Source organism: Trichomycterus rosablanca, chromosome 11, assembly GCF_030014385.1.
Source record: "Trichomycterus rosablanca isolate fTriRos1 chromosome 11, fTriRos1.hap1, whole genome shotgun sequence".
Lineage (NCBI taxonomy): Eukaryota > Metazoa > Chordata > Actinopteri > Siluriformes > Trichomycteridae > Trichomycterus > Trichomycterus rosablanca.
In genome coordinates this window covers 15,015,966-15,028,302 of record NC_085998.1, presented here as the reverse complement: position 1 = coordinate 15,028,302, position 12,337 = coordinate 15,015,966, and the positions used below count along the sequence as shown (strand labels likewise).

Genomic DNA, 12,337 nt, shown 5'->3' with positions numbered 1-12,337 from the left:
AGGTATATAAAATCAGTAATTTAGCGCCCAGGTGGCGCAGCGGGATATTCCACTAGCACACCAGTGCCGAGATTCTGAACTCCTCGTTTCGAAACCCGGCATTGCCACCGGTCAGCTGGGCGCCATCTAGCGGGAATAATTGGTAGCAGACACGGTTCTGCTAGGGCGGGATGACTGGACTGTGTGGGTGGGGTCCTGAAAACGCTGTGTAAGGACCCTGATTGGCAGATAGAGAGGAGCCTGTGCAGAGTGCATAAATGATAAAGGGTTCTGGAAAGGGCTGCGCGTGAGTCGGAGGAGGCGTGAGCAGCAATATACCCACCTCGACTGAAATCAGGGGTCCCCCAGCAGCAGAGGACAAATTGACTATGCTAAATTGGAAGAAAATGCATAAATAAATACAAAGAAATCTGTAATTTAAAATAAATGATATATTTTCAACTTTCAGCAAACAGTCTGAAGAAGTAGTGCATGAAGCAAGGTCCATGTGGTCCAAGGTTGATGTGAAGAAATTCCAATGGCCTGCACTGACCCCTGACCACAAACCCATTCAACATAATTTAAAAAAAGCATCCACTGCAAGTAACTGTGAGAAGTTTTAATTCTCTTCTCCGGGTACACCAGTTTCCTCCCACCTCCCAAAAATATGCAAAACATGAGTTGGCAAGTAAAGGGTTTAAAATGCTAGCAACAATAAGTTACCCATGTGTGCGTTCTGAATCTCCATGGCATCTTGTAAGAATGCAGTAGGTCCAGTTCTTTAAAAAATGGCAAGCTGACCTCTGACCTGCAATGTTTGACTGACTGAATATGGTGAGTCTGTTGTTCCAGCTGAGACAACAACAAGACCAATATTAAACAAAACCAGAGCTGAGTGCTGCAGGGCTGCTCAAACACAGATAAATTACTTGCACATAGCTTAGATTTTAAGAGGGTTCATCTTCAATGAACCTCAAACTAATTCAGCTACAGGTCACAAAGGCCAAGGTAGATTCCAGCTGGTTGAAATCATGGTCAAAAGACATAGTTTTCAGTTTACCAAACCACACTATATGGCCACCTGACTATATGACCACCATCAATAATAGAGGATATGAAGGCTAAGGCATCAGGTATGGACCAACAAATGAACTACTGTGGCTTAAGTTGCAGATCATTCTAATTCTGGTGATAAGGTAAATGTATTACAACAAGCAGTGCATCACACCCTTCTGTACGAGGTCCCTTCCAGTGTTGAAAGCACCTACAATCAGCATGCAGCCATTGAAACTGGAAATTGCTGCAAGATGCACTGAGGAATGATCCACCTCGCAAAATGCAGAAGGTAAAGGACCTGCTGGTAAAGTCCTGGTACCAGACACCACAGGACTCCTTCAAATGTATTTACATTTTCAGCATTTAGCAGACACTCTAATGACTTACAAAAGTGCTTCCACAGTGAACATTACCATACTCTAGTTTAAGTAGTCCACGAATACAAATCTGCTGAAACCCTGTTAGAACCGTTTTGTGGGCAAATAAGAGCATTAGTAAGTACATGTCAGCTTAAGTGCTTAGTAAAGATGTGGGTTTTTAATCGTCTTTTGAAGACAGCGAGAGACTCGGATGTTCGAACAGACAAGGGAAGCTCGCTCCACAACTTGGGTGCAAGTACAGAGAAGAGCCTTGATGCTTGTTTTCCTTGAAGTCCATGTCTTGACAGGTCAGAGCTTTTTATTAAAAAAGCTTATTAGGCAAGTTGTCAATGTTTTAGCTCACTGGTGTAGATATTCATATGGAGTTGCCCCCCATGTAGCTATAACAGTCTTCCCAACAAAGATTTTGGTGTATATACAGTGGGGGAAATAAGTATTTGATCCCCTGCTGATTTTTTAAGTTTACCCCCTTACAAAGACTTGAACAGTCTATAATTTTTATGGAAGGTTTATTTTAACAGAGAGAGACAGAATATCAACAAAAAATCCAGAAAAAAAACATTAAATAAAAGTTATAAATTAATTTGTATTTAATTAAGGGAAATAAGTATTTGATCCCCTACCAACCAGCAAGAATTCTGACCCCCACAGACCAGTTATGTGCCCATGAGGCACACAAATTAGTCCTGTCCCTGTATAAAAGACTCCTGTCACAGAATCAGTTTTTTTCGTTCAAATCTCTCGACCACCATGGGCAAGACCAAAGAGCTATCAAAGGACGTCAGGGACAAGATTGTAGACCTGCACAAGGCTGGAATGGGCTACAAGACCATCAGCAAGAAGCTTGGTGAGAAAGAGACCACTGTTGGTGCGATAATTCGAAAATGGAAGAAATACAAGATCACAGTCAATCACCCTCGCTCTGAAGCTCCATGCAAGATCTCACCTGGTGGGGTAAGAATGATTCTGAGAAAGGTGAGGTCAGTCCAGAATTACACGGGAGGAGCTTGTCAATGATCTCAAGGGAGCTAGGAACAGAGAAATGCTGGATATGACCCCAAGAACACCATCCCCACTGGGCATTTCTTTGCCTCCAAACACGGCGAGTGGAGTTGATGCCAAAGAGCTCAATTTTGGTCTCATCTGACCATATCACATTCTCCCAAGCTTTCTCTGAATCATTCAGGTGTTCATTGGCAAACTTCAGACGGGCCTGTACATGAGCCTTCTTGAGCAAAGGGACTTTGCGGGCACTGCAGGATCTCAATCCATTACGGTGAAGTGTGTTACTAATGGTTTTCTTGGTGACTGTGCTCCCAGCTCCCTTGAGATAATTGACAAGCTCCTCCCGTGTAATTCTGGACTGACCTCACCTTTCTCAGAATCATTCTTACCCCACCAGGTGAGATCTTGCATGGAGCTCCAGAGTGAGGGTGATTGACTGTGATCTTGTATTTCTTCTTTTCGAATTATCGCACCAACAGTGGTCTCTTTCTCACCAAGCTTCTTGCTGATGGTCTTGTAGCCCATTCCAGCCTTGTGCAGGTCTACAATCTTGTCCCTGACGTTCTTTGATAGCTCTTTGGTCTTGCCCATGGTGGTCGAGAGATTTGAATGGAAGAAACTGATTCTGTGACAGGAGTCTTTTATACAGGGACAGGACTAATTTGTGTGCCTCATGGGCACATAACCGGTCTGTGGGGGTCAGAATTCTTGCTGGTTGGTAGGGGATCAAATACTTATTTCCCTTAATTAAATACAAATTAATTTATAACTTTTATTTAATGTTTTTTTTCTGGATTTTTTGTTGATATTCTGTCTCTCTCTGTTAAAATAAACCTTCCATAAAAATTATAGACTGTTCAAGTCTTTGTAAGGGGGTAAACTTAAAAAATCAGCAGGGGATCAAATACTTATTTCCCCCACTGTATAATGTCAGGCACGGATGTTGACTCACAATTTACATTCTAATTCATTCTAAAGGTGTTCAGGGTCTAGGGTCAGGGCTCTGGGCAATGAGTAATTAGTAATTCCTAAACAGCAGACTCATCAATCCATGTCCCAATAAACCTAGTTTTGTGTACCTAATTATTATGTACATAATAATAATAATAAGTTCAACTTATATAGCGCCTTTCACCAAGCTCAAGGTCGCTGTACAGTAATAGAGAGTGGAAACAAAACAAAAACAAACAGAAGTGAGTGAGGATAGGTTAGAAATATAAGTTCAGGAAGTAGAATGAAAATGTTGTGAGAAGAGATGGGTCTTTAGAGACACCTTGAAAACAGAAAGAGAAGAAATAGAGCGAAGAGTCGAGGGCTGAGAGTTCCAGAGTGTTGGGGCGGAAACGCTGAAGGATCTGCCGCCCATAGTGGACATCCTAAATCTAGGAACAGAAAGCTGATTTGTGTCTGACGACCTTAGTCTGCGTGAGAGTGTGCGACGTGTGAGAAGTTCAGTAAGATAGGTGGGGGCGAGACCATGAAGTGCTTTAAAAGTGAGGACCAGAATTTTCTATTTAATACGCATGGAAATTGGCAGCCAATGTAGTTTTTCCAGAACAGGGGTGATGTGGTCAAACTTTCAGGTAAATGTCAGGACCCTAGCAGCCGCATTTTGTATAGTTTGCAGGGTAACGGAGGGTTTTTTACCGGGAAGTCCGTGCAATAAGGAATTGCAGTAGTCCAAACGGCTGGTGACAAAAGCGTGTATCAGTGTTTCCGCCACCAAATGAAAGAAAGGGACGGAGACGAGTAATATTGCGAAGGTGAAGAAAGGCTGATTTGGATAGTGATTTCACATGAGGTCTGAATGAAAGCAGAGGATCAAACAGCACACCAAGATTTCGTACCCAGTTAGAAGGTGTGATGGAAACATTCCCAATGAGGAGGGGAGAGTTTGTGAAGAAGGAAAGTGACATCTACTAGAGCCCTAACCTCTAAGCTACTGCTGACCCTAATATGACCTGACCTACGAGCACCTTTGAGTATGAACAGTAAATCCAACAGCCAGGCTTTGTCGTCCAACATCATTTCCTGACCACACTAATACAGACTGTGTAAACAGTAAACTGGGGCAGGGTAATCTCTAAATTCTTGCCCATTCTTTTTACTTATTAAGACTTTAAGTTTTGGCATACTCATATTCAAATAGAAAATGTTGGCACATTTGACACGTTCCTCATCTTTCATTGGTTTGAAGGAGTCCTGTGGAAATTGAATCTGACTTTCTTTTACAGCCACATAGCTACCAGCAAACATTTTCACTATTACACAATATAAACCATAATTTCACCCACATCCAGTCTTAACCCCTGCGGCCCAGTTTCAATAAACATCCTGAGAGTGCCTTCCAGACAGAGACATCCTTGACCAATTGCATAAGTGGTAAATTGTACTGGCTGACAAAAGAAGGGAAAACAGTGAAATGTTCCCTGGTCTCTAAAGTGAGGTAGTGCATAAGAACCTGACTACAGTATGATGAAGGACAATAGACAAAAAGAAAACCAAGCTTGTGGACCAAAAGACTCTCAAGAGGATTAAGGGGTTTTCATTTGTAGCTATGAGTGGAACCTATAAGCTGTTTCATGTTGTATATAAAAAAAGCACAATTGCTTTTACCCCTTTACTCGTGGCTTTACTTTCTTAAGGCCAAAACAGTTTCTCTAGGCTTTTAAACTTGATAAAGTCTGCTTTGGGTTACATCTGGCAAGCCATTGCCTAGTGGTTAAGGTACTGGACTCGTAACCAGAAGGTCACTGGTTCAAGTCCCACCACTGCCAGGTTGCTGCTGTTGGGCCCTTGAGCAAGGCCCTTAACCCTCAATTGTTCAGACTGTATACTGTAACAGTACTGTAAGTCGCTTTGGATAAAGGCGTCTGCTAAATGCTGAAAATGTAAATGTAAATCTGTGCTTAGAGAACTTACTGTACTTCACCATTCAAAGGCATTTATCATCTCCACTCAGCATCATCATCATCAATCAGCAAGACAATAATTCTAAACATGATGAGTTACAAGCTGTTGTTTGGGACTGTCCCAAATTTCTGATGTATTTATTAGCATGCCAAAATACACTGATTAGGCATAACATTATGACCACCTGCTTGTTTTTACACTCACTGTCCATTTTATCAGCTCCACTTACCATATAGAAGCACGTTGAAGTTCTACAATTACTGACTGTGGTCCATCTGTTTCTCTGCATGCTTTGTTAGCCCCCTTTCACCCTGTTCTCCAATAGTCAGGACCACAGAGTAGGTATTATTTAGGTGGTAGATTATTCTCAGCACTGCAGTGACACTGACATTGTAGTGGTCTGTTAGTGTGTGTTGTGCTAGTATGAGTGAATAAAACACAGCAGTTTTTAAACACCTCACTGTCACTGCTGGACTGAGAATAGTCCACCAACCAAAAATATCCAGCCAACAGCGCCCTGTGGGCAGTGTCCTGTGACCACTAATGAAGGTCTAGAAGATGACCAACTCAAACAGCAGCAATAGATGAGCGATCGTCTCTGACTTTACATCTACAAGGTGGACCAACAAGGTAGGAGTGTCTAATAGAGTGGACAGTGAGTGGACACGGTATTTAAAACTCCAGCTCTGCTGTGTCTGATCCACTTATACCAGCACAACACACACTAACACACCACCACCATGTCAGTGTCACTGCAGTGCTGAGATTTAACCAACACTCAAATAATACCTCCTCTGTAGTGGTCCTGGGAGAGTCCTGACATTTGAAGAACAAAGTGAAAGCAGGCTAAAACAGTATGTAGAGAAACAGATGGACTACAGTCAGTAATTGTAGAACTACAAAGTGCTTCTATATGGTAAGTGGAGCTGATAAAATGGACAGTGAGTGTAGAAACAAGGAGGTGGTGTTAATGTTATGGCTGATCGGTGTATGTAGTAATGCAATTATGAATAAGGAACTACGTTAGCCTAATATTAAGTGCTGAATTATGTGATTTGGGATGCAGACTGAAAATTCTTTGATCAGAGTCGATTCTATTAATTTTCTCACACTGGCAAATAAACAATTTCTTTTCATCTGACTATTATTCAGATTTAGTGTTTGTCATAAACATGGCTGCTTGAATGGTTGTCATGCCAACACTGTCTCTAGCTCAAAGCTGAGTGTTATCAATCATTGTTTGCTGACAACTGGGGGCTAAAGCCAAACTTTTAGGCTGAAAAACAAGCTGGTGCTGATAGTAAGCTTTTTTCAACTGACTGGTGGTTAATTTAATGTTGGTTCATATGATTAGTATACAAACTTTTACAGGTTTTTACGTCTGTGTATACACCATGTCGCCAAAAGTATGTGATCTTCCGAGCATGAGATTGCTAGACATCTAATTTTAAAACCATAAATATGGTGCTGCACCTAGAAAAACCTCTAATCTTGTGGGAAGATTTTGGGGTGTGTCTGAAAGTTTAATGCTATTCAGTCAAAAGATTGATGTTGGAACTTAAAGTACATGTAAGGTCAAACCTGAACACTAATGGGTCTGAAGGCATAACAGATATACTGTATAATTAATTTATATTATTAACCTATATAATTAATTTTATACTCCTGTTAACAATAAATGTTTAAACGTTTTATAAAGGACACCTCATTCATGTATTTATTTAATCAATTAATCTTGTAGTAGCAGTGCATAAAATCAAGCAGATACGGGCCATCAACTTTAGAAATAGAGAAAAAATGTGATCTCAGTGATTTTGACTATGGCATGACTGCTGGTGTCAGATGGGCTGGTTTGTGTACTGCTTATGAGCTAAGACTTTCATGCATAACAGATTACTCAGAATGGTGCAATAATTCAAAAAACTTCCAGTAAGCAGCAATCCTAAAGATAGAAATGCCTCGTTAATGAAGTCTACTGTAACTCAAATGTCAATTCTGTACAACTGTGGTGAGCAGAAAAGCATCTCAGAATGCACAACACATCAAACTATGAGGTAGCTGGACTACAACAGCAGAAGAACATATCAGGTGCAACCTCTGTCAACTTAAGAACAGAAAGCTGATGCTGGGGTGGGAAGAATTCCATCTAAACTGGACAGCTTAACATTGATGGCAGGGTCAGATTTTGGTGCCAACATCAATGGGCCCATGAATCCATGGAGCCAACCTGTCTTGTCTCAACAGTCCAGGTTGGTAGAAAGTGTTAGTGTTAATGGCCATTAGAAATATAAAAGGCTACTTCAAGCAAAATACTATATCACAAACCAAAAAAAAAAAACAGGTTTCATAACCTTTTAACTAGGGCTGTCACGCAATTAAAATTTTTAATCGAGATTAATCGCAATTAATCACGTGCAAAAATAACAAAGCACAATTTGAACAGTTATGCATATTTTTATTGCAAGAACATGTTTACCAATAAAAAAAATTATAAAATTATAATAAAATTATTAAATCTAAATTATTTTTAGAAGGCCAGCCAATGCCTATACAGAGTTGTTAACAGTTACCCATCTTTCAGCCAGTTATTTAAAATGACAAAGTGAGGATCTTTTCCTGTTCGTAACCCTGCCACTGAAAACAGGCGCTCAGGGTACTAATATAAACCATTTCTAGATGCAACACCAGTGGAGTAACTAGGAGCTCATGGGCCCCAGTGCAAAAAGAAATTTTGGGCTCCCTCCACAAATTGCATATGCTGATAGCTGATCAGAATGAATTAAAAGTACTCACTCAGAGGTTACACTTCAAGTACAGATTCCTGGCTCTGGTATTTTTAATGCACAGTTTTAGTTATTTTAATTTTACTTAAAGAAAATATTGTAATATATTAATAACGACCTGGCGAGTGCAGCCAATGGGGGGGCAGTGAGGTCAGTGGTTGAGTTAATGTCGTGGAGGGACCCCCCTCCCCCCCACACCATGGGCCCCAGTGCACCTGCCACACCCCCCGCCCCCCCCTGTAGTTACGCCCCTGTGCAACAGTATAACATCCTGTCGACCCACACTGTTAACTATGTTAAAGCGTTTATACAGTCCTTTGAGATCCATTTAACAGCAGTGTTTGTAATGTTCCGTGTACAGTCCACGGGCTTTCCATCCAAATAAAGTTAGGTTATGAAGTCTGAGCTCATTTAGCCTGTAACACGTATCCGTGCGCGCAGATGCCCGACGAGACACATGCGTGCTCTGACCAAAGATGATATTAAAGCGTCAATTAATAACTGTAATTTTGTGTAGTGATGATTTTTTGTGTAGTGATTTTGTGTAGTGATTTTCACGCTTTTTTAAAACAAAAATTATTATTTAAAATACCCTTACATTTCGCAATATGTAGCAGCAGCAGCTCAAGTCATTTCTAACTCACAGCGCAAATTGGAAAAGTTGTTATCTCTATACAGTATAAACACAATGTTACTTTGATAAAGCAGCGCAAATTAAAACAGAGACACATGGCACAAACATAGCCCAATAAAAATTGTTTGATTAAAATTTTTAATCTCAATTAATTTTTGTAATCGCGATTACAATTTAATGCGTTAATCGCGTTAATTAAAGCAATTAACGACAGCCCTACTTTTAACATTACAACAATGTTCTTTAGTGGTCTTCTCAGTCACCAGATCTCAATCCAACAAAACACCTTTGGGATGTAGTAGAAAGGGAGTAACAATTTGCAGTTATCAAGTCAAGTCAAATTAAGTATAGCCCTTTAACAATAAAATACTGTTTTCAATGCAGGTTCAAAACCTATAATGAGCAAGCCAAGGGCGAGAATGAAAAACCACTCTGTAAAGAAATCTTCATAAAAGCAAGACTCAAAAGTAAGCCAAACTACCAGGGTCTAGACTGTATTTTAAAAAATTAAAAGAAAATTAAGAAATCACTCATTACTAATATGTAAAGCCTAATAAATGTAATAGCAAATCATTATTTTCAGTTTGACAAAAAATAACTCCTTTTCTTTTTCTGGAAACCAGACCGGTTTATACCCTTCCCTTGCCATCTAGCTGGTATGAGGTCAGAGCTGGGTCTTTTGCTTTCTCAGAAAGCTTGATTTATTTCTACATAAAACCCAATTAAGCTGTACAATACTGCAAATGTAGTACAGGGAAGAATAAAAAGTCTACCACAGAGAGAAAGACAAAAAACAGTGTACAGACGGAGCTGAAGAACTATGGTGCCAATTTGGTGATAAAATTCCAGATTCTCTGTCTGAATATTAGAGCTTGTGAACAAATAGAAATCTGGGCACCAGGGTGGGAGTTATTAAACCTCCTCAACCACCTGTGTACAAGGCAAGAAATCACTTGTGTGCAGAAGAAAAACCTGCGATGAGAAGCTCTATCAGATTTACTGTTTATGAGGCAGTTTAGGGGGCAATTTCTGCTTCTTTTCCTCTCTGGTGTTACGTGAGACTCATAAATTGAGCAGTACAGGCAAGTAACAGCATAAGGTGAAGTGGGGAAGCTGCTACAGTTAAGTTGAGGAGTCTACAAACACTTTTCAGAGATATGTACTCTATATGGCCAAAAGTACGTAGACACCAGACTTGAGCTTGAGGGCATCTCATTCCAAATCCATGGATGTTAATATATTAACCCTCCAATGTGGCTTTAAGTGTCTACTCCTTTTTACTAGATGTTGTAGTGTGTATGCTGGAATATGTCATTCATGTGACCCATTCAGTCCACAAAGCATTTGTCAGGTCAGGCACTGATGTTGAACAAAAAAGGCTTAGCTCATAAATGAGGGCGGCACGGTGGCTCAGTAGGTAGCATTGTCAGCTCACAGCAAGAAGGTCCTGGGTTTGATCTCCAGGTGGGGTGGTTGGGGTCCTTTCTGTGTGAAGTTTGCATGTTCTCCTCATGTCTGCATGGGTTTCCTCTGGGAGCTCCAGTTTCCTCCCACAGTCCAAAGACATACAAGTGAGGTGAATTGGAGATACTAAGTTGTCCAAGACTGTGTTTGACAATAAATTTGTGAACTGATGAATCTTGTGTAATGAGTAACTACCATTTCTGTCATGAATGTAAAAAAAAGGGTGTAAAACATGACGTTAAAATCCTAATAAATAAATAAATAAATAGCTCAGAAATTACGTTCCAATTCATCCCATAGTTGTTCAATAGGAGGTCTGGGCTTTGGATTTTCCTCCTAACCAAAATCATCAAATCTTGTCTTTATTAAGCTCAGTTTGAGTGCAGGACACAGTCATGTGACTGAATAACTGAATTGAATTTGTTCTTTGTTTAAAAATAATAATAAATGTTCTAATAATAAAACATATTCAAATATTGAAGCAGGTATTAAAAATGAGCAGTGTTTTTAGCTTCTATTCATTAAATTCGTGTTTCAGGCACCATAATTGTTAACCTGTTAATTATATAATTATAAATTATAAGCTTCCAACTTTGCAGCAACAGTTTAGGGAAGGTACTTTCCTGTTTGAGAATAACTGTGCCCCTGTGCACAAAGCAAAGTCTATAAAGACAGGAAGAAAAGCTTGGTTTGAAGAAACTCCAGTGTTCTGCACAGAGCTCTGACCTCAGCCCCACTGAACATCTCTGGAATTAACTGATATATCAATTGGGGCTTTTTTGACCCATCAGAGCCCAGCCATACAAATGCTCTGACTGAATGGGAACAAGTTCCCACAGACATACTTCAAAGTCTTGTGAAAAGCCTTCTCAGAAAATTTGTTTTTGCAATGTAATGTCCAGCAAGCTCATGGTCAGGTATCCAAATACGTTTGGTCATATAGTGTAACAGACATAATAATATAACAGCAAAACACAGAAAACCTAGCTGCAGGCCTACAATCATTTTTTGCCATCTTTGTCTCTGGTTTTTCTTTTTGTTTTGAGCTGTTAAAGTTCTGGTCCCAGAAGCACTAAAACAGACTGAAAAGTTTTTAAAACACATCACTATGTGTTTAGTGACCTCAAACCATAGTTTTTATTCTAATCATATCCAATTACCCGATTGCATTACGCTTCTTCTCTACCGATGCTGATCTCCACTTCTGATTGAAGAGAGCGAGACTGACACACGCCCCCTCCGACACGTGTGCAGTAGCTGACTGCATCTTTTCACCTGCACGAGGCGAGTTCATATGCGGATCAGCTTTCTGTTCAGAGAGCCACACCCTGTCCACATTATTCCTCGACTGTGCAGGCGCCATCAATCAGCCAGCAGAGGTCGTAATTGCATCAGTTAAGAGGTCCCGGCTCCGGCTACCACACTGTATGAACAACAGCCAATTGTTGTTCGTGTAGCCGCCCAGCCTGCCAGATGGCAGAGCTGAGCTTCGAACCAACAAGTTCGAAATGTCACCTCTGGTGTGCTAGTGTGTTTTACAGCTGCGCCACCTGAGCGGCCCCCTCAAACCATAGTTTTGTGTGAATCTTTTTAAAATATATTTATATTCATGTGGCTGGAGCCTAAATCTAACCCTGTCACTGTTTATGATGTGCATTGTTTTTACACTCTTACCTGAAAATTGCCAGCATAATCCTCTTCTTTTTCTCCATTTCGTCCGTCCTTTAAAGCAATTAGTGTAAAGCCTCTGAAGTAAGCAGTGTTTGTGGTATATAATGTGACTACGAAAAAAAGGACAAACAAAACAGGTAAATGTTTTAGAAACTGATCACATGGACAAAGGGTATTGTAAAATATTAAGATTAAGACTTCACATATGCATCGTCTTTTTGGTGTAAATTATTCTGCAACATTCTGCATTTGCTGCATGAAACAAGGTTTAGTGTGAATATAAATGTAGGCTGAATATTGGTTAAGTTAAATATTTATTTACATTTCCAACATTTAACAGACAAGTTCATTCAAAGCAACTTACAATTGTAGCTATAAACATTTCAAGCAATTAAGCGTTATGGGTCTTGTTTGAGGGCATCGTCGTCCGGGGAGTGTTAGCACACTGTTCC

At 40.1% G+C, this 12,337-nt stretch overlaps 1 protein-coding gene across 1 annotated transcript in view; it reads right to left on the bottom strand.

Moving 5' to 3' along the window:
• The window catches only part of LOC134323518 (spondin-1-like), a 42,998-nt gene extending 31,080 nt beyond the window's left edge, over nucleotides 1-11,918 (bottom strand). The window contains exon 1 of the mRNA XM_063005053.1: nucleotides 11,889-11,918. The gene's annotated coding sequence lies outside the window, so the exon portion shown is untranslated. The remainder of the gene's footprint in view (nucleotides 1-11,888) is intronic.
• Nucleotides 11,919-12,337: the final 419 nt, after the last annotated feature.